The 20627-nt window shown below is 44.9% G+C and overlaps 1 long non-coding RNA gene across 2 annotated transcripts in view; it reads right to left on the bottom strand.

Annotated features, from left to right (window-relative positions):
* LOC120386063 overlaps window positions 1-20627 on the bottom strand; it is a 177787-nt gene that overhangs the window by 132936 nt on the left and 24224 nt on the right. For both annotated transcript variants that reach the window (XR_005589504.1, XR_005589503.1), the window contains exon 2: window positions 6733-6886. This is a non-coding gene — a long non-coding RNA (uncharacterized LOC120386063). The remainder of the gene's footprint in view (window positions 1-6732; window positions 6887-20627) is intronic.

Here is a 20627-nt window from a genome sequence, read left to right as displayed (position 1 = left end):
TTAAAGATAGTTACACTTCATAACTTCCAACTGAATTGACTGTACAGCCAAGTGGTTCTAATGAGTCCCCCACATACAAACAGAGCTTAGCATCCCTAATGATCATGCAGTAATGGTTGACTTCATTATGTCACTTTGGCAATAGCTAAGTTGGAGAAGAATGTGTCTTTCTTTTGGTAGGAATCACCTGAGCCTCTCCCCTGCACTTAGGGGAAGGAATAGTGCAGGAGTACTTGCCTTGGGGGGAGCTCCCAGCTTCTCCATTCTCAGCCTTTCCCAGCAGGAGGCACTGGATGGATTAGTATGAGTGCCTGCTGTGGGGCAGCTGCCAGATACTCCAAGCCCAGTCTCTCCCACCCCAAGTCTCCATTGAGGGAGGTGTGGGAAGAACACCCAAAGGGAGGGAACTCCTAGCTACTCCAGCATTCCCTGACCTACGTTTGCACCAGGAATGGTATAGGAATGACCTCCCAGCAACTCCATCTTTAAAGTGCTTAGATAGGAAAGCTCCATGTTGAAAGAAAAGAAAAGAAAAAAGAAAGAGACACATTGCAAGGTCGAGAGTCAAATTTAAAGACGTTCCCGACATTCTTTCCTGTGCATTATTCAGCCCAATCTGTTTAATGGGTCTTCATCAGTGATTGTGATTGCTGATTTGTGCTGGCGACATCATTCAATCCGACGCGCCTTTGAAGCAGAAGAATGATTATTTCCCATCTTTCGAAAGACCATTTAATTCATGCTCCCCAATCTCTGGGAATAGATAACCCACATCCCTCTTAGTTCATTAACTCGCTGGGGCTGTCAAAGGATTCTCAGCCGCTTGGACAGAGATTGTGTCATTAGGAACTTACAGCATAGGAAAGAAAAGCAGCTGAAAGCTTGCAGCATCCCTTTAACCACAGATTTGCCATATCACCTTCCTAGGATATGGCACTGCATTGTCCCAACAGCTGTTCACTGCTCAATTCCTTCCTTTTCCTGCCCCTTCAGCCCCCACCAGACAACAAACAAACAGAGTTAGCTTGGGATGGTGTTACAGCCTACACTGAAGCACTGTTAACGCAGCCCAAACCAGCGTCTTATTTTGCCGTGGCTGCGCTGGGGGAGGGAGAAGAAATCAGTGCCAGCTTGAGCCTCAGCAACATAGGATCAGCACAAGTCAAACTGCTCGTGGCCTGCGGAGAAAGCCAACTCCTGGGTGGGCCACAAGAAAACCTAACAGCTAGGTTTTGGCCACAGCAAAAAGAGGCACCTGCCTTGTGTACTACAGCAAAAGCCGAGCAGTGGGATGGGCCTCAATGAAGCTGATTTCTCTTCCCAGTACCGTTGCACAACTTCTGCTGCCCTACGGCTAGGGCTGAGTGCAGTCCTACCAGAAGGCAAAGGGGTGGGACAATTACAACCCCAAATTCATTTCTTACACTGAATTCTCCTGGGGCTATTTCTGCAAGAGCAGGAGCTGCAGTCCAAATGCTCCACTTAAGAAGCTCGATTTGGAGTGGAGGGCAGTCTCTTAGCTAAATGCCTTAAGTCAGCCTGAACCCTTTCTTCAGGACGTTATTTATTGCCCAATTCCTCTCAGCCACATTGCCTTCTTAAATGCACCTTTATAGTACATCAACATAAGGGAGGTATTTCAAAAGCGCTCAGCATGGACCTGACAGCTTTCTCCCTCCTTATTCCGGTAAAACTCCCACTGACTTCAGTGGGAGCAGTGCTATGCCAACACCCAGTGCTTCTGACACTCCCACCCACAACAGAGAAAAGGGCATAGGCGCCGACTCCATGGGTGCTCCAGGGCTGGAGCACCCACAGAAAAAAAATAGTGGGTGCTGAGCACCCACAGGCAACCCCACGGATCAGTTCTTCCCCCTCCCTCCCAGAACCTCCCACCTGCCATGATCAGCTGTTCAGCCGTGTGCAGGAGGTGCTGGGAGGGTGGGAACAGGAAGAGGAGGAGTGAGGGTTGAGAACCCCCCGGGAACTCAGAAGGTCGGCACCTCTGGAAAAGGGTGAGGCCTAGTGAAGCCAGGAAATGTTTGATTCAAATCCTGGCTTTGCCACTGACTCCCCCTAGGTCCTTGGGAAAAAAAAAAACGACACTCTGCCTCAGTCTTCCCAACAGTAAAATGGAAACAATAATACTCATAGCCCTAGCGCTCAAGGAGGTTGCGAGGCCCAATTAGCCACTATTTGTAAAGGGCTTTGAAAATGACAAGTGCCATATAAATGTGAGTAGTATTATAATTAAAGAACAGTTCTGGCATATGGCTTATATGCAACTGCAATGGACCATCAGTAACCAGAGTCGATTATTCCGTTCTCCTGCTATTCCCCAGGCCTCTGTGATTGTTTGTTAGATTTTCATAGAGGGAAAAAATTACTTCCTAAAATGTTCAAAAGCTTTTCCTCAGTTTGTTATTAAAGCAATTATCTAGCATAACACACTGAAACAGCTCAAAGTATCCTAATGGGAAACAAATGTGCCAAAGAAGTGACCAAACTTGGAATCTTTATTGAAAAATGAGGGGAAAGCGATTAGTAGAAGAGGCAGCAACGGAAAGATTTTCCACCTGGCCTTGGGCAACACATCAAACAAACCTCAAAAAGGATGCTATTTATAATTGTTGTCTGGCTGTCTTTGGACTCTCCCCATCGGTCTGTCAGTCTTGTCTGTTTTCTCTCTCCACCTCCTTCCCCGACTCTGCACCATGTGTCCTGTGTGTGAGATGTTTGCACAATACACCCAGGAGTTAAGGAATCTAAAATCATTTGAACCTATGGGACAGATTCTGATCTCACACCCATTTTATTGTGATTTAACTCCATTGGCTTCAGGAGGGTTATAATGATGCAAGTGAGTAAGTATCATGTATGGGGGTCTGTCTGTGTAAGTTACACTCCCAACAAGTTTTTCACTCCACGATTTACATCGGCTTTCCAGCTATTTGCATGATTACCAAGGCAGGCGGATGCTAGAGCAACCCATTGGCCAAAATTCAGTCACAAACTGCTTATTTCCTCAACAATGGACCCATTAAGAGAAAACAGGATGGGTTTGTGAACAAAAATGTGGACTGTATTTGCCATGAGTTTCAGTCACAGTAAATAGTTCAGCCATGGCTAATAGATACAGAGGCACACACACAAAAGCAACCCACACAGACACATACGCAAGATTTAATTAAGAAAAAAGGAGGATCTATTTGAAGTTCAGATGTGAAAAGAACATCTGATTTCTCTCTGTTTGACTGCATTTCTCCACTGATGTCCAAGCCTCAGAGGAATCAGATGTTCAGTTCAGATAATCACTCAAGGATTTTGACCATAGTCAGGTTCTAGTCAAGCTATCCCAGCCTCTTGTATATGAAGAGCAGGAACCCTCATGAGAAGCGAGATTCCCACCCTAAGCTTGTTGATACATTCTGCTTTCACTCTGATCATAAATACTGCAAGGGCAGCCTTTCTTGTAGTAGTTTAATGCTTCCCATCTCCCTCAATTCTGCTTAGAGCAATGCATTTGTAAGTGTATATATACACTGAAGGTCAAGCCATGGGAAAAGTTGCATAAAGGAAACAGTGTTTCAGGTGCCTCCTGCCATTTTGCATGGAGATAGGGCGCTCTGAGCATGCTTTCCGGATCAGGTCCCACAAGCAAGCAGAGGAACCTTTCTCTAGGGCATGCCCATAGAGTGAGGGCTGAGTGCCGGGGGCTCTAATGTAAAGCAAAGATGGTCTCTCTATATCTCCAGAGGGTCCAGGAAGCAGAGGTTCTTGAGCAGCTTACTGGGTGAGCAGCCCCTACTCTGTGGGCCTAGGGAGCGGTAGCTCTGGCCTCTCTCTGAGTGCCACCCTGCAGTGGGCTTGGATCCTCCCTCATAAGGAGGAACAGGCATTACAGGTGCACCAAATTGGGGCTGGATGTGCTCAGAGGAGCTCTTTAACCCCTTCCTGATCAGACTGGGAGCCTGTGCCACCACACCCCAGTCTGAGGATTGCTTAGGTGGGAGATGGGCACTTGTATCCTTAGACTGAGGGCACAGGGGCCATGCCCAGAGGCAGAAACTGAGGTACGTAGGGAACTTTCAGAAAAAGTTTAGGCAGCTACAGGTTTAGGCGGTTGCCAAGTGGGGGTTTGGTCGATTGCAAGGCTACCTACAATGGGGATTTAGGTGCCAGAGTCACTTGGTAAATCTGGTATCAGGTTAGAAGGGTAGGTCTGTGTCTAGAAGCAGCAGCTAGCAGCAGCTTATAGACTAACAAGAGTTTTTAGTTTTGATAGCTGCAGCAGTGTTTTTTGGTGGGATGCAAGCAGACTTGCATTGCAAGCGAAATGCATCCAGTCACAAAGCTCATGCTGCAAAACATCTGTTAGTCTATAAGGTGCCACAGGATTCTTTGCTGCTTCTTGGTAAATCTGGCCCTCAACTACCAGACCTTCATGGGCCTCAAAGGGAAGATTTCATGGGTTGTCTCCAGGGTCTTCTACCCGTATAAACTCAGCACAAACTGTGGTACTCCAAAGCCCCTGATGTCCTGAGAGCCACAGGATTTCAGCACTGATCCAGCAACTGGTCCATTCACATAGACACCCAGCATCTCTTCACTGCTCTTTGAGGCTGCATAGGTAATTCCCTGCTAGTACCTGACCCAGCTCTTCAGAAGTGTGTCAGTACTGAGGGGAAATGCACAGACACGAACTTAGATGGCTTTTACCTGTGAGGGGAACGTGCTGTAGGGAGCAGCTTTCCTCTGACTCTTCCAGAGCTAAACATTATTGAATTCCTGTAGAATGACACTGTTCAGCAGGCAGATAGGGACTATAGATCTATGTAGTTAAACTACTGCCTAGAGGCAGCATCTGGTTTCAGGGCCACTGTTGTGCAAGGCGCTGTATGCCTAATAAGAGAAAGCCCATGCCCTCAATGGCTTACAATCTAAATAGACAAAGAGTGAAAGAGGAACTTGAGGATGCAGCTTGCCCAAGGTCACATAACAGATCAATGACAGAGCTAGGTTTTGGACTCCCCATCCTGTGCTCCGCCCATTGGACCACATTGCCTTGTATAGAAGCTGGATAAAGCTACAGACTTAGATGGGTCCTTTACTGGTGCCTCATTAGCACACAGAAAAATTGTTTTATCTGTGGTGCCTCATTTCTCCTGGGGAAAGAACAGAGTCCAGTCAATACTATAAAGACATTTAGAAGGAAGATACAACTGCACTGAATTCATTCTGGATAGGTCTCGTGGGAGAAAAACATGCTGAACTGGATTTCTCTGGGCACTTGCAATAGAATTTGCCATTAGAGGAGCAGAATTTAACTGGGACTTTGGGTGCACTTCATGTGTGGAGCAGGACCACAAGAGTGCAATTATTCTCTGTGCAGAGGACCAGCAAGAGACCTATGTATCACGTTAGCCCATGATGCTGCATGGACTGTACGTTGGTTGTCAGTACACAGCACAAATTCACCCTGCATAGATTGTGGTGCTCATCTGAAATGGAGTTTGAATGCAGATGCTAGAATGAAGAAAACCTAAAACTGAACTCTGAGACTACATACAATGCAGTCTGGGCATAACCCTGTCTGCAAGGTAGGCGCTGTGGTTCTGGACCTTTGTAGAGGAATACCCTAGCACTCTGCATGATCGTCCCATCCCTTCCCCTCTGAGGGAACGGTGGCTTGCTTTCGGTGAGCATATTCCAACAGCAACTTTCCCTTTGCCCACAACTCCCCCTCTCCCCCTTCCCCTCCCCCAACCAAACCCCAAGTGCCTTCAGCCAAACACACTGGAATAGTTAAACATGCATGTCTTCTAATCCAGGGCTGGCTGTATCTGCAGAGCTTTCCAGGAGACAATGGCTTTATTTTCTCTTCTGACAAAGCCCGTAATACGATATAAGAAGAAGTCAGGTGAAGCACAGAAAGCAACAGCAGCATAAACTCCTGTGGAAACCATCAATCTTGAACGCATTGTCTGGATTCTTAATTCCAGTTGCAGAAGAGCATCTATGGCTGAATTACACAGACTGTCTCAGTCTGGTTTCTGAGCCGCACAGGCTCAGGGAAGACCAAAAAAAAAAAAAAAAAATCGCTCTTCTCCAAAGGAGCGTTTATTGTTCACAGCTGCCATTTTGGAGTGACTTTGAGTGCTCATAAAAGATGAGCTAGTCACATTTAGAGCCAGGGAAGCGCTAATAAAATAGCCCTGTTCAACGCCTCCTAGGATTAATTTGCAGCCCCCCTGTGCCTGAAATGGGCATCTCCTGCTCTCTTGAACAATGATCAGTAATGGGGTCAAAACTGCACCAGACTGTCCAGTGGAATTTCACATTAGCAATTGAGACTAAGGTAGTACAATCAAACCCATAGTCCATGTGCGCACCTGTACGTTACAGCTGAATTAATGTCTCCTCCAGAGGGAAAAAAAGGCTGGTTGTTCTTTCCAAATGGGACTTTGTAAAGCTCGGAGGGACAGTGTTGTTCTAGCCTCAGAGTCAGACAACCTGGCTTCCAGCCTCAGCTCCACCACTGACATGCTGGGTGACCTTGACTGAGTTACTTCACTCCCGTTTCCCTATCCCTGTCCTCCCTGGTCTGGTTAGATTGAAATCTCTCTGGAGCAAGGAATGTCTCCGCTTATGTTTGTCCCGTGGCTAGCACAACGAGGGCCCAGATCTTGGTAGGAGCTGCTAGGTACTTTGCAATGCAAATAATAATCTCACCTAGCTGTCTTCAGCCCGCTCTGGATGGTGATTTACTGTATGCAAAGGAGATTTCTCCAGCCTCTGGTACAGGGGACATTTTCTGGGCTGACTTCAGAGACCATTACCTCATCTGCAGGAGTATGACTAAATCAGGAGTGCAGACAGCTGAAACCTGGAAAGGGGAAAAATAAATAACCCACATTTTCAACAACCTGTGAGTGTTAGCTTGTCAAAGAAAATCTCCATCTTCTTCTCCCTTAAAGGGCCAGGTGAAGGAATGACTATGACTAGAAGTGAATTGTGGGATTGTATCAAGTTCTCCAGCTTAACTGGCAGCATTGGCTTGGTACAATAGTAGCATATGGCTATTTGTGTTATTGCAAATGAGGACATGCTGAATATCTTGTTAGCATTCAGTGTTCACGTATAGGGCCATGGGAGGAGGCTGGTAGACGGAATCTTTACTCCCAAATTGGAAGCAAGGTCTGGGGTACCTTTGCAACATGGCTTCACCCAGCTATTGCTAAGTATGAGGAGTAGTAACTGCACATCCTACTAATCCTCTGCTACACAAGTTTGTGATTATGTAGGTCTACGTTGTACGTGATCTTTCTGGCATGCCCCCAAAACACACTCATTTATTTTCCTTCCTCCTCACTGCTGTTGTGAGTTGTGGAGATCCTGCCATTGGAGATTTATTCTCTGGCAGGCATGAATTGCTTTCCAGGGGTTGCCATTGTGATTGTCCACCGTCATTTAGCAGATGCACAGGTTTGTAGACATATTTGGCCCTTACAGAGGAAGAGATTTAGAGCACCATAGAAAGCTGCCTTCCTGGAAAGGCTTCTTAGTCCAATCCCTATTGAATATCACAGAAGCAGTGAAACAACCAAGTGCTGTTTCTGTCTTTGATGGAAATGAACCCTAGTGGGTTACACAAACATACATAGATCAAGAGATGTCACAAGTTTGACCTCTGCCTTTCCTTGCTGGGTCACTGAGGATACATCACTGGCTGTCTCAGACTAGATGATCAAATACACAAATGCAACACCAACAAGGCCAAAGGAATTCTGGCCAAAAAGTCTGGACAAAAGACTGAGGGCAACAGATGAAAGGATGTCACTTGGCAACTCTACCATTTTACAGCTATGAACTGGCTCTCAGTGGGGCTGATAATAGCTCACTTCCTGCCAGCTGATTTCAGAACATCATTTGTGTGGGCCTAAGAGGCATTTTATTTGTCCACTCTTGCCAGTGGGTGCTGCCCCTCATCCTTCATGCCAGAAGGTCAAGTTTCTGCTTGTGTAACTTCACTAAAGTCAATGGAGTTCAACCAGCAGTTGATTTGGTGCATTGCCTTCAGGGGAGTAATGCCAAAGTGGTGGTAATGGTACTACACTATTATCTCCATCATCCATCTGGTGCAGGGTACAACTAAGGTAATCACAGGGTTATACATATTCCCTTCCAAACAAGTATCTTGATTCAGATTATTTCTACGGCTTTCCCTCTAGCTGCATAGACAGTGAAGGCACCTCTTTGCAGAGGACATTAGGGCTTTCTGTAATATTTGTCATACTCAACTGATCTGCTGCAGATACAGTCCAAAAGCCACAGACGCACAGTTATTTCTGACTACTTACTGGGGAGAGACTGTGCTACATCAGAAACCAGTGCAAGTGTCAAAACTGTTGACAAATGCTAAAAACTACCAAGGTGACCATGGTTAGTCCCTGGAAGGGTTTTTAGTGCTCATACAAGGTGCTGTATTAACCCCTCCCCTGGAAATCCAAGTCTTCCAGTCAGGGGTGGCTCTAGGATTTGCGCCGCCCCAAGCAGGGCGCCGCGCCGCGGAGGGTGTTCTGATGGTCACCGGTCCCGCGGCTCCGGTGGACCTCCTGCAGACGTGCCTGCGGATGCTCCACCGAAGCCGCGGGACCAGCGGACCCTCCGCAGGCATGTCTGCGGGAGGTCCACCGGAGCCGCCCTCCCGCGGGATGCCGCCCCAAGCCCTGCTTCCAGTTAGGCCTAATTCTGAAGTGGAGAGTGGCTGTATGACCCAGGGGTTAATGTGGGGGAGGCTGTACCACAGCTGCATTTGTTCTGAAGAGAGATCCTGGGATATGAACGTCAGCCGTTAAATGGTGGGCAGGAACCAGCTCAGTGAGCCAGAGGGGAGCTCATTCTCTACATGTTTCCATCTCCACTGAGAACATCCAGGTTGCCACTGACAGCTTTTGGGCTGTGAATTTTAGCCTGGTAGGGACTGGACTGGGAATATCAGCTCAGGTCACAGAACAACCTCTGCCAGTTGCAGTGTTCAGTAACGTTCATTTGTTACCAACATGGGCTGCATTTGAACTAAATGCAAGTTTTAACTGGGCCATAGAAAGACTGTATCCATATGCCATTACATATCCCCTAGTCCACTGAGCCCCATGCCCACTGGGGGACTTTGAGGGGTCCAGGCAGAAAGTCACCAGAAAGAGTCCTAAATGAAATCCCACCCAATGGTATTTAAAGGCACTCAAGGCTGGTCTCTTTTGCTGAGTTCAGTAGTAAAGCTCCCCTTGATTTCAATGGAAGCAGAGTTAAGCTCTGAGCATTGGCTTTAGAACAATGCCACCCTGTAACACCCAGTGGCTTTGTATTTGTAGTAGGAAATAAATGGCATTTACGAGGGATCATGCTCAACCCGGAAAGTCTCTTGAACATGTCTAGACATGGATCCGGCAAGATTATGATCTCTCCTAGAACAGTCTTCATCATGTCTGTTGTTCTTTGCTTCCTTTCTTGTGCAAGGCTTTGCTCATTGATCAATGACTGGGGCCTTGTATATTTTACAAATTATACCAGAGCATCGGGATTATAAACATATGTACTGCCACTCATGCCTTGGAGATCATCTCCATTTTCACTGAACTACTGCCATTCGAATCATAGACTATCACGGTTGGAAGAGACCTCAGGAGGTCATCTAGTCCAATCCCCTGCTCAAAGCAGGACCAACACCAACTAAATCATCCCAGCCAGGGCTTTTTCAAGCCAGGCCTTAAAAATCTCTAAGGAAGGACTCACTCTCCTCCACTGTTAGCAATAGCACCATTCTCTGTTTAAACACCACTCCTTCCAGTTCAGTGACTTGTAGACTGTTCTCTGGCAAAACAAAGACTTTTGGGGTAGTGGGCATCTAAGCTTCCTGATGAGGGCAAGAAAGCAAGCGAGAAACTGTCTTGCTATAGCCAGCACTAAAATTCCCAAAATCCCATCTTTGCCACCCCAAGCAGCATAGCAAGGAAGGAGGACATTGCTGACTTACACAGAAGCGTATCTCCTCCATGAACATACTTTCCCATCAACCAGAGAACTATCCTTTCAGCAGGTCAGCTTTGGCACACATGTGAGGTCATAGTTAACACGAGCATTTCAGCCTCCACATTGAGAAAGTTATTAGTATTAAAATGTAGACCACCTTAACATATCACAGCCATAGCTTGCTGTCAAACCCTGCAACTACCAGAGGGTTCTACTTTGCCAACAAAAACAAATTATTTGGAGGTGCAGTCACAGACCAGGACCCCATTGTCCTAGGCACTGTACAAAAACGGAACAAAAAAAATAAAAAATAAAAAAAAGAGACAGTGCCTGAAGACAGCCACAGAAATTTGAAGGACCATGGGTATTTCAGCAAAGCACTGTAGTGTGAGGGGCCTCCTTCAAAATGTCCCCTTCCATCATTTGGGTGACTAGCTGAACCTTCCAGGTTCATACATTACTAGTACAGAACCTCAATCTAAATGTAGACCAAGTGAGGTTTAAAATAGCTCATGCTGTTATTCTTTATTATACCCACTGAAAGGCTCCAGCCAAGATTGGAGACCCATTGTAAAAACATAGTAAGAGACCATCCCTACCCTAAAGAGCTTAGGCCCAGATTTTTAAAGGTAGTCAGGCACTGCTAACTGATTTAGGAGCCTAAATCTCATTTTCAAAAGGGATTAGGTACTTAGAGATTAAATCGCGCTGACAGTAAATGGAATTTTGGCTCCTACGTATCCAAATCCTTTTGAAAGGGAGACAGGTTTTGCAATGTTGAACGCAGCAGCATTTAAATACCTTTAAAAATATGGGCCTTATCAAGGACAGAGAAAGTGATTTTCCCTAATATTATATAGCAGAGCCAGGAAGAGCATCTGGGTCTCCTGACTCCCACTCTAGTACCCTATTCACTAGACCATCCTGCCCAAGTTGTTTGGTTTTTATCTTCACGATTCACTGAGGATACCCAGAGGATCAAAAACCTGCCCTGGCAAGAAGAGTACATCACCTGCCCACTTACTGTACAATGGTACTATACTGGCAATGACTGATTTACAATAGCAAAAGGGTGCCAGTTGCTTTGCAGACTGTAAGAAGGTGAGATTCCCCCTGCCCGCCATATCACTGTCACAGACGAAGAATGCAGGATGTTATGAAACACACAGAGCATAATGATTAAGTAGTAACATTTCCATTGTATCATGTTAGTACCACAATATTTGGATATGTTCAATGGTGTCGTCAGTTTTATCACCACATCTTTGAGGAATGTTGGAACAATATCTCATGGGGTCAGGAGAGGAGATCATGAATCACTGCTACCATTACAATACTGCCAAGACCCTGCTGCCATGATCGAGGCTCCATTGTGCAAGGCACTGTATAAATGCGAGGTCTTTGCCTCAAAACACTTCTCTAAATAAGATCAGAGGATGAACAGAGGTGAAAGGAATGGCTGAATGTCACATGGTGGAAGAAAGGTCTCCTGATTTACATTACACCAACCTACCCACTATCTGTTGCTGTTCCCACAGATAAGCCAGGGAAAATCAGGTTATAAAGATTCCACTAAACTCATGTTAGCAAATAACCTTGATGATGCCCAAGTATTTTTCCGGATGAACCTGTGGCATCCATTTTCTCAGTTAAACCAGAGACTTATGGCCTTTCTGCCTTGATGAGCACAGTTGCATTTTTCAGACAAGAGGAAGGTGTGATAATATTATGTTTTCCACACTCTGCAATGTTTTCCCCAGTGGAAAAAAAAAATCCACCTTGCAAAAATAACACCTTGTTTCTACATATATTGGCACATGCACTGCTTCTGTGTCATGTTTGCTCTGTCAAAACAAGTTTTCCTCACCCCTCAGGGTCAACCTAGCTTTTAAAAATCAAGCTGTCATCTCCAGGCATCATCACTAGCAGTAGCCAGATAACAGACTACGAGTTCACATTCCAGAACGATTATGACTGGTGATGAACGAGCCAGCTCAGAGGCAGAAGGAATTTCCTATAGGTTAGGTTGACCTTCTGAGAAACATGTTTGTGTGTCTTTGCAAAGAGAGAGCAAACAGAACACTGGAGAGAGAGAGAGAGAGAGAGAGAGAGAAACCCCACCTAAATACAATCATGGTGAGAGATTTAATACAAGAAAAACATAAATTTAATTAATATGTATCTGTGCCGAGTAGACACCATGTGCCTTAACAAAATATAAATGCAGAGTTAGAAGAATGAATATGCTCAAGTCCTTCCCAGAAGGAGAAAAATAGAGTAGATGCAGTAGGTTACAGACTGATATACATCATAGAACCTAAATGCATCTCTGCTTAGTAGTCCTTCTTGGAACAGCATTCCATGGTCAAGGAACTTGAAGCCCCCTTGCTGCAAGAATGGTGATTACAGGAGGGCTTCAGCTTCTTTGAGCATGGGATACTGTTCCGGGAAGGCCTGCTCAGCAGAGATGGGGTCCACCTATTGAGGAAGGGGAAGAGCATATTTGAATGCAGACTGGCTAACCTAGTGAGGAGGGCTTTAAACTAAGTTCAATGGGGTCAGTGACAAAAGCCCACAGGTAAGTGAAAAACACGGAGACCTGGGAGAAGGGTCAGGATCTTGTGGGAGCATGGGCCATTATAGCAGGGATAAGGGAGAGACAATAGAGAACATGGGCTGGGGTGGGAATCAAATCCAGTATCTTATATATCTGTATAGTAATGTGTGAAGTATGGGAAATAAGCAGGAAGAACTTGAGATGCTAATTAAACGCAACTATGACACTAGTTGGCACCACAGAGAGATGGTGGGATAATACACATCATGATTGGAATACTGGTCTAGAAAGATACAGCTTGCTCAGGAAGGACAGGCAGGGGAAAAAGGGAGGAGGTGTTGCCTTATATATAAAAGTGTATACAGTTGGACTGAGGTTGAGATGGAAATAAACAGACTTGTTGAAAGTCTCTGGGTAGGGATAAGAGAGGGGAAAAAACAAGGGTGTTGTCATGGTAGGGGTCTACTACGGACCACCTAATCAGGAAGAAGTAGATGAGACTTATTTTATTTATTTATTTATTAAAAAAGCACCATTCAAAGCACAGGACTTGGTGATAGGGGACTTCAACTACCGAGACATCTGTTGGAAAAATAACACAACAGGGCACAGATTATCCAACAAGTTCTTGGAATGTATTTTTTATTTCAGAAGGTGGAAAAAGCTAAGACGGGAGAGGCTCTTCTAGATTTGATTTTGACAAATAGTGAAGAACTGGTTGAGAATTGGAAAGCAGAAGGCAGCTTAAGTGAAAGTGATCATGAAATGGTAGAGTTCATGATTCTAAGAAATGGTAGGAGGGAAAAGAGCCCAATAAGATAATGGATTTCAAGAAGGCAGTCTTGACCAACTCCCTGAGTTTGCTAGGTAAGATCCCATTGGACTTGGAAGCAAGTCTAAGCGGAAAAACAGTTCAAGAGAGTTGGTAGTGTTTCAGAGACATTATTAAGGGCACAAGAGCAAACTATCCTACTGCATAGGAAAGATAGGAAGTATGGCAAGAGACCGCCCTGGCTTAACCAGCAGGAGATCTTCAATCATCTGAAACTTAAAAAAAAAAAAAAAAGGAGAGTCCCTACAAAAAGTGGAAGCTAGGTCCAATTACAGAGGATGAACATAAATAACACAAGTATGTAGGGACAAAATTAGAAAGGCCAAGGAACAAGACAAGATTAAACTAGCTAGAAACAAAGGATAACAAGGAAATGCTCTATAAATACATTAGAAGCAAGAACAAGATCACGGAAAGGATAGGCTTGTTACTCGGTGAGGTGGGAGGAACAACAACAGAAAATGTGGAAATGGCAGAAGTGCTAAATGACTTTTTAGTTTCAGTTTTCACCAAAAAGGTTAGTAGTAATTGGATGTCTAACATAGTGGCTGCAGCGAAAATGCGGTAGGATCAGAGGCTAAAATAGGGAAAGAACAAGTTAAAAATTACTTAGAAAAAATTAGATGTCTTCAAGTCACCAGGGCCCAACAGGAGGGAGGGACAGCTCAGTGGTTTGAGCATTGGCCTGCTACACCCAGAGTCATGAGTTCAATCCTTGGAAGGGGATCATTTAGGAATCTGGGGCAAAAATCTTTCTGGGGATTGGTCCTGCTTTGAGCAGGGGGTTGGACTAGATGACCTCCTGAGGTCCCTTCTAACCCTGATATTCTATGAAATACATCCTAGAATACACAAAGAACTGACAGAGACAATATCTGAGCCATTAGTGATTATCTTCAAAAAGTCATACAAGACAGGAGAGATTCCAAAGGACTGGAAAAGGGCAAATATAGTGCCAATCTATAAAAAGGGAAATAAGGACAGCCCAGGAAATAACAGACCAGTCAGGTTAACTTCAGTGCCTGGGAAAATAATGGAGCAAATAATTAAGCAATCAATTTGATTTTTTTCTAAAAGATAATGAAATCTTAAAAAAAAATTATGAATCTTTGTGAATTTTATCCTTTTTGACCACCTGTAGAGCTGTTGAAATTTCAAACCAAGAGTGTTTTTTCGGGGAAGGGTGTGGTAACAAAACAGGAGAGTACTTGTGAAAGTTTCGGTGACATTATCTGATTAAAATATGACCATATAGATCATTGTTGCAACCATTGTTACATATTGGCAACAAATCTTGTACAAAGGTGGTCAAGTGTGGTGTCTATGAGAAGGTTATGATTTGCTGGTTATGATTATGCTATCTGTGCACACGTATCACTTTTGTATTTGAAGTGATGAATATTGACTCTATACCTGGATTTCAAATGTTTGCTCCTGGGGTAACGCCCTTGAAGTAATTAGCCAGCACATCTTGGATGGACTATTCAAATTGAGTGGCCCATCCAAAAGGACACAACTCACAATGGACCATGGGAGATGCCTAGCTACACTGAATGGACTGTCCTATAAACGTGCTGTCTGGAATATAGGTAATGGCTTCCTGCAATGACTGAGTGAAATTGGGCATGAACATGTGAACCTCTCCATTTTGCCTCTGTCCTGCTCCAGCCTTTGGACTATACTAATGGGAGCATTCTAACCAATGGACTGAGGTCCTTCCAATGGTTTGGAAGCAACCAGAGACTTAAGACAGTGGTTTTCCATCACTGCTACAAGCCTGAACCAAGAACTCGGCAGTTACTGTATGTATTTGATTCCTTTAACCAATTTTAATTCTCACCTTTCTTTCTATGAATAAACCTTTATATTTTAGATACTAAAGGATGGGCATCAGCATGATTTTTGGGTAAGATCGGTTATATATTGACCTGGGTGTGTGGCTGGTCCTTTGGGATCAGAAGAACCCTTCATTTGATGAGCCTGGTTGTAAAGAACCACTCATCTCTGAATCCAGTGTTTTGGTGGTGATATAAAGAACTGGAATGCCTAAGGAAACTGCTTTTACGACTTCTTGTTAGCCAGTGCGGTGAAACAGGAGTTGACTTTGGTTGCTGGTTTGTTATAGCTTATGAAAGAATAACCACCAGTTTGGGGTTGTGTTTGCCCTGTTTCTTAGCAGTTTGTCCTGAATTTGGCATCGTAAGTTGTGACCCACTGAGGCACAGTTACAGTTTCCATAAGTTTTTTTACTACCACATCTAAAAATTACTACGTCTTGTGTTTGGCTGACCCAGAAACATTGAGGGCAGCCTCTATTTTAGAACTTCCTTCCACAGCAAGAAAAAAAAATTCAAACCTCACTTAAAAGTTTGGGTTCAAGTCAGTTCTCATTTTTCCATCTAGTTCATCCAACCCTTGTTAACAGTTTCATATGAAAGTTATTGACTTTAGATCAGACAAGGCAATGCATTGAGTAAGTAGATAGGTTGCTGTCACTACTCTTAGCAACCTAACTCACCGCTCAGAATTAGGAGAACAGGACAAAGGGACCTCCTGGGTCATCAAGTCCCTCCTCTGCTGTTGCAGGCAACCATCATATAGTCCCATTCATAAAACGTATCAAACTAGGTAGGTTCTTTGCCACCCACTACTCCAGTTGGAAGGCTGCTCCAGAATCTCCCTTCTCTGATGGCTAGAAACCTTCCAGCCTAAGTTAATCCATGGCCTAGTTATACCATTTGTTCTAAAGCTTTGCCTCACTGCTGTTTATCCCCCATGTATTTATAGAAAGCAAATCATATTCCTCAGCTCATGCTTTGTTTTGCTAGGCTAAACAAGCCAAGCTCTTTTAGTCGCCTCTCATAAGATAGATTCTCCATTCCCTTGATCATTGTAATAGCCCTTCTCTGCACTCGTTCCAGTCTGAATTAATCTGTCTTGAACATGGGTGACCAGAATTGTACCCGGTATTCCAGAGGAGGTCTTGCTATTCATCAGCCTCATCACTGAATTAACAGTAGAACTAATATTTTAAATGTATATTTAGTGAACACATTAAAGTTTAGTGTGAATCATGATTCTTAATTGCAGGGGGAAGAAATAGCATCACATAAAGCACTGTCTCAATGTTCATTAGTTGGTCACAAGTGAAGGACGATTTCTCAGGTAAGGCACAAGGACTGGGACTCAAGGTGTGCTGTTTTCAACCCTTATCTCTGCAACAACCGTCCTGTGTGTGACTTCTGAACATTCCACTGTAGGTAACCTCCCCAATGAGTTTGGTGTCTCTAGAAGTTAAAGCCCGATTTCTTTTGAGCATTCCACCTCCTCTCTTTCTGTGCCTCAATGGTCCAAGAAATGGGGATCATAACCTTTGCCTCGTCTAGTCTGTATTATGGAGGTCAGAGACTGTCTCATAAGACAGGTTCTCAACCTTTTTCTTTCTGAGCCCCTCCCCGTCCCCCACGCTATATAAACTCCATGGGCCACCTGTGCCACAACAACTAGTTTTCTGCATATAAAAACCAGGGCCAGCATTAGGGGGTAGCAAGATGGCCAGTTGCCAGGGGCCCCATGCCACAGGTCCCTCCTGCCCCCCAAGTACATTGCTCAGGCTTCAGCCCCAGGTGGTGGTTCTCAGGGCCCTGGGCTTCAGCCCCATTCAGTAGGGCTTCAGCTTTCTACCCTGGGCTCCAGCAAGTCTAATGCTGGGCCTGCTCACAGCCCCCCAGGGGGCCCCAGACCCCTGGTTGAGAACCACTGTCTTAATGTGAATGTAAAGCACCTTCATAATGGGGCCCTGATCTGGTCATTATTGTTACTGCAATAATGAATAAAAGAAATCGCAAAGACCAGTCTGACCCTGGTGTTGGAACTCAGGCCAATGTTGGGTAAGGGAACCTTGCACAGTAGGTACCTGCGTTTCACTTGTTCCAAGGATAAAGCCATGACTCCGCCATATGGAGCTGGCATCTTTCACCAGTGTATCTGAGGGGTAACCCAGGTAACGGTCTGTGTACATGCATGGGATTGTGCTTCTGATTTCTGCCTCTGAGTAAGAGTTTTTCAATTAGCTGGAATGGTCAAAAACATCCTCTAGAAACTCAGAGAGGCTTGAGGCAAAGTTTTCCAAGTCACGTAGGTGCTTTAGGAGCCTATGTCCTGTAGGTGTCCTGGAAAATATTTACCCCTAGTTTCTGCTACTCTTAGCTGAAAGGATCACTGCTTAACAGGCAGATGCTGTTTCATCACTGAGGCAGAAGCAATTCCGCACACCATAGTTCAAGCTCCACTATTGTAAAGATATTAAATACAGCCATGTCCCCCTATATTGTGTAGTAATGAAATGGACTGGGGGGAAAAGGAAACACAAGTGAGAAAGAGGCTGGGAGGTGGTAGTTATCCCCCCTCCCCGCCACAAAAAATGCACTGCAGCAGAGTGGCTGGGTCAGCTGCTTTAACAATTTTTCAAACGTTATCACTATTTTTATTCCTCCCCCACTACATCACATCATATGACTAATGAGTTTGACCCTTCCTCAAACCCCCCCCCCCCCATCTGCAGTATCTCACAGCTCTGTCACCGTTTGCTTCCTGCCTTTATTAAATCAGATGGGCTGTCTGTGCTCAGAGTCCCGGAGCCAGAGGAACACAAGGATCAAGAGACATGTCGGCCGTCCTCCCTGAGCCTCAAGGCCATGGGCCTTGCATTTCTTCTCTGTTGTGTTGCACTCTTTTTTCTGCCTTCCAGGGTAAAAACCTTGCTGCTTTTATTAGAAAGAAGGGGGAAACTCTAGGCCTCTCCATAATGTCACTCTGGACTGTGTATGACGGCACATCATTTTTCAAGGCATCTACCACAGCAGTTACTTATACTGGATGGATGGCTACTGCTGCCTCTCCCTCCTGGCATTTTCCTCACTATCTCTCTCTCATCGCTTTTATGCCTTAATTTTATAGTTGCATTTTGGCAAGTCATTTGACCTCTCTATGCATGTTTTACCCATCTGGGAAATGGGAGTGGGTTCTGTATCTGTGTAGGTATTTCTAATGCACCTATCACAGATTTCTGGAAACCATAATTGCCTCCTTCACAGATGTGTTGGGATGCTTAATTCAGACCATCTTCCCATGTGTTTGTACCACACTTAACATACGGGTTGTAAGAGTTCCAATAAAATATTCCTCTCACCCCAACCCCGGCCATCAGAATTTGCTGATTCATCAAAATCAAAACATTCCACGGAGACAGTTAGACTTCAACAAAGTTCTGATAGAAACCAGGTGGGGACCTGATGGAGAGCTGCCCAGACGGGTCCTTGGCAGCCAGCCACAAAGACTGCCCGGGAGTCAGGGATCCCAGGACGTACAGCAGCCCAGACACACTGCCCGGGAGATGGCTCTCCATTCCCTTTCGGAGAGAATTTTGGGGAAAAAAAAATTGGTTTTCATACTTAATCGGAATGAACCCAAGTTTTGAAATCTCTAAATCCTCTGCAAAAATGGAATTACTTTTCTTACACTGGGGGCTCCCCCAATCTGGATATTACAGGCCAAGATCATCAGGGACACCTGACAAGGACTTTTGCAGTTCACCTTTCACTACCAGCCCTGAAGATATGTCAGTCAGCCACATCTAAGCAGGAGAGTTGTTACCCAATGTAGTCCTATTATAAGGAGTGGGACTTGGAGGCAGAAACCTAAAATGTAAGGTCACACAATCTTAAAGTAGATTTATATAGTATCAATCGGTGACTAATACCTGGGTAGTGTCATATCCAGTGATGGATCACTGGATAATGAGATCAACGCACGAATATCTGCGTGTCAAAGTTTTAAACCACCATAACATCCGGATGTCAACAAAACTGCTTGTGTACAGAGCTGCTGTTCTTTCATCTCTTTTGTACGGGTGCGAAACATGGACACTATATAGGCATCACATCAAGCAGCTCGAAGCATTCCACATGCGTTGCCTCCGCAACATCATGAAGATCCGCTGGCAAGACAAAGTGCCCAGTCTCGAGGTCCTCAAGAGAGCCCAGATGACAAGCATCGAAATGATGATCATGAAGTCACAGCTACGTTGGACCGGTCATGTCAGCCGCATGGAGGCCAACAGAATCCCCCGCCAGCTTCTCCATGGTGAGCTCTCCCAGGGCATCCAGCATATAGGTGTCCACGGAAATGTTACAAGGACACCATCAAAGCCAATCTGCAGTATAGCAGTATCAAACCCAGGGACCTTGGGGACGCCGCCAGAGACAGAACACAGTGGCATGCAACAGTCAGAAATATCTGCATCGCCTTTGAGGCAGACCGCTGCCAGAGTCTACAAGAGGCACGCGAACGACGTCACAGAGCACCAGCAGCGCACAATCCACTGACCGCGAACTTCCCATGCACCATCTGTACAGCCATCAGAGGGCACACCATGAGACCAACAATCGATGATTTGCTCAGATTTGTCATCATCGGATTGATGGACTACCAAGAGTAATCAGTGACTAATAGATGGTTAGTCACTTGTCATTGACTTTTATGGAGTCAAACTGGTTGTTTATAAACACCTATAACATTTTCTATTAATGTGCTTATAGCTGTCTCATTATTATACATAGTACCATGTCTGCAATATTCTTATAGCATCTGTTATAAATGGCTTAAAAGGGTTAATAAGTCTACCCTTAATATAAGAAGTGTGATCCAACAAAAATAAAATAATAGGAGATAGCCAAACCTGGATGCAAGATTCATGGTTCATTCTCTAGTCTTATGCGAAGGAGGTGTCCCAGTTCAGGGGTCCAGTTTGGGCTCACTGCAGAGGATGGGCCTTAACTAGGTAGGACTCTATACCCACATCCTCAGAATTCAGTGGGGACCAGTTTGGATCTAGTGTCCTACCTCAGAAAGTGAGAAACAAGAGAGGAGAGGCAATGAGATGTCTGATGAAAAAAAAACAGAAACCAAGGAGGTGATGGACACAGCCAGAGTCTCCAGTCAGGAAGATGGTGAGAGCCTTTGCAGAATTTCTCTTTAGGCAAAGCTCTTGATAGATAGTGTTATGGCAAGACTGCCATCCCATGGGTTCAGCCACTTAAAATAAGAGAATCCATGACAGACCAAGGAAGGGAAGGAAAATGAAGCTCACTACATCACATGAGAAAGGCATCACCTGAAGGCATGCAAAGAAATCCCTCTCTTATG

The sequence above is a fragment of the Mauremys reevesii genome, linkage group 18, assembly GCF_016161935.1.
Source record: "Mauremys reevesii isolate NIE-2019 linkage group 18, ASM1616193v1, whole genome shotgun sequence".
In the NCBI taxonomy this organism is placed as follows: domain Eukaryota; kingdom Metazoa; phylum Chordata; order Testudines; family Geoemydidae; genus Mauremys; species Mauremys reevesii.
Note: the sequence above shows the minus strand (reverse complement) of the source record. Positions and strands in the feature narration are given on the sequence as shown.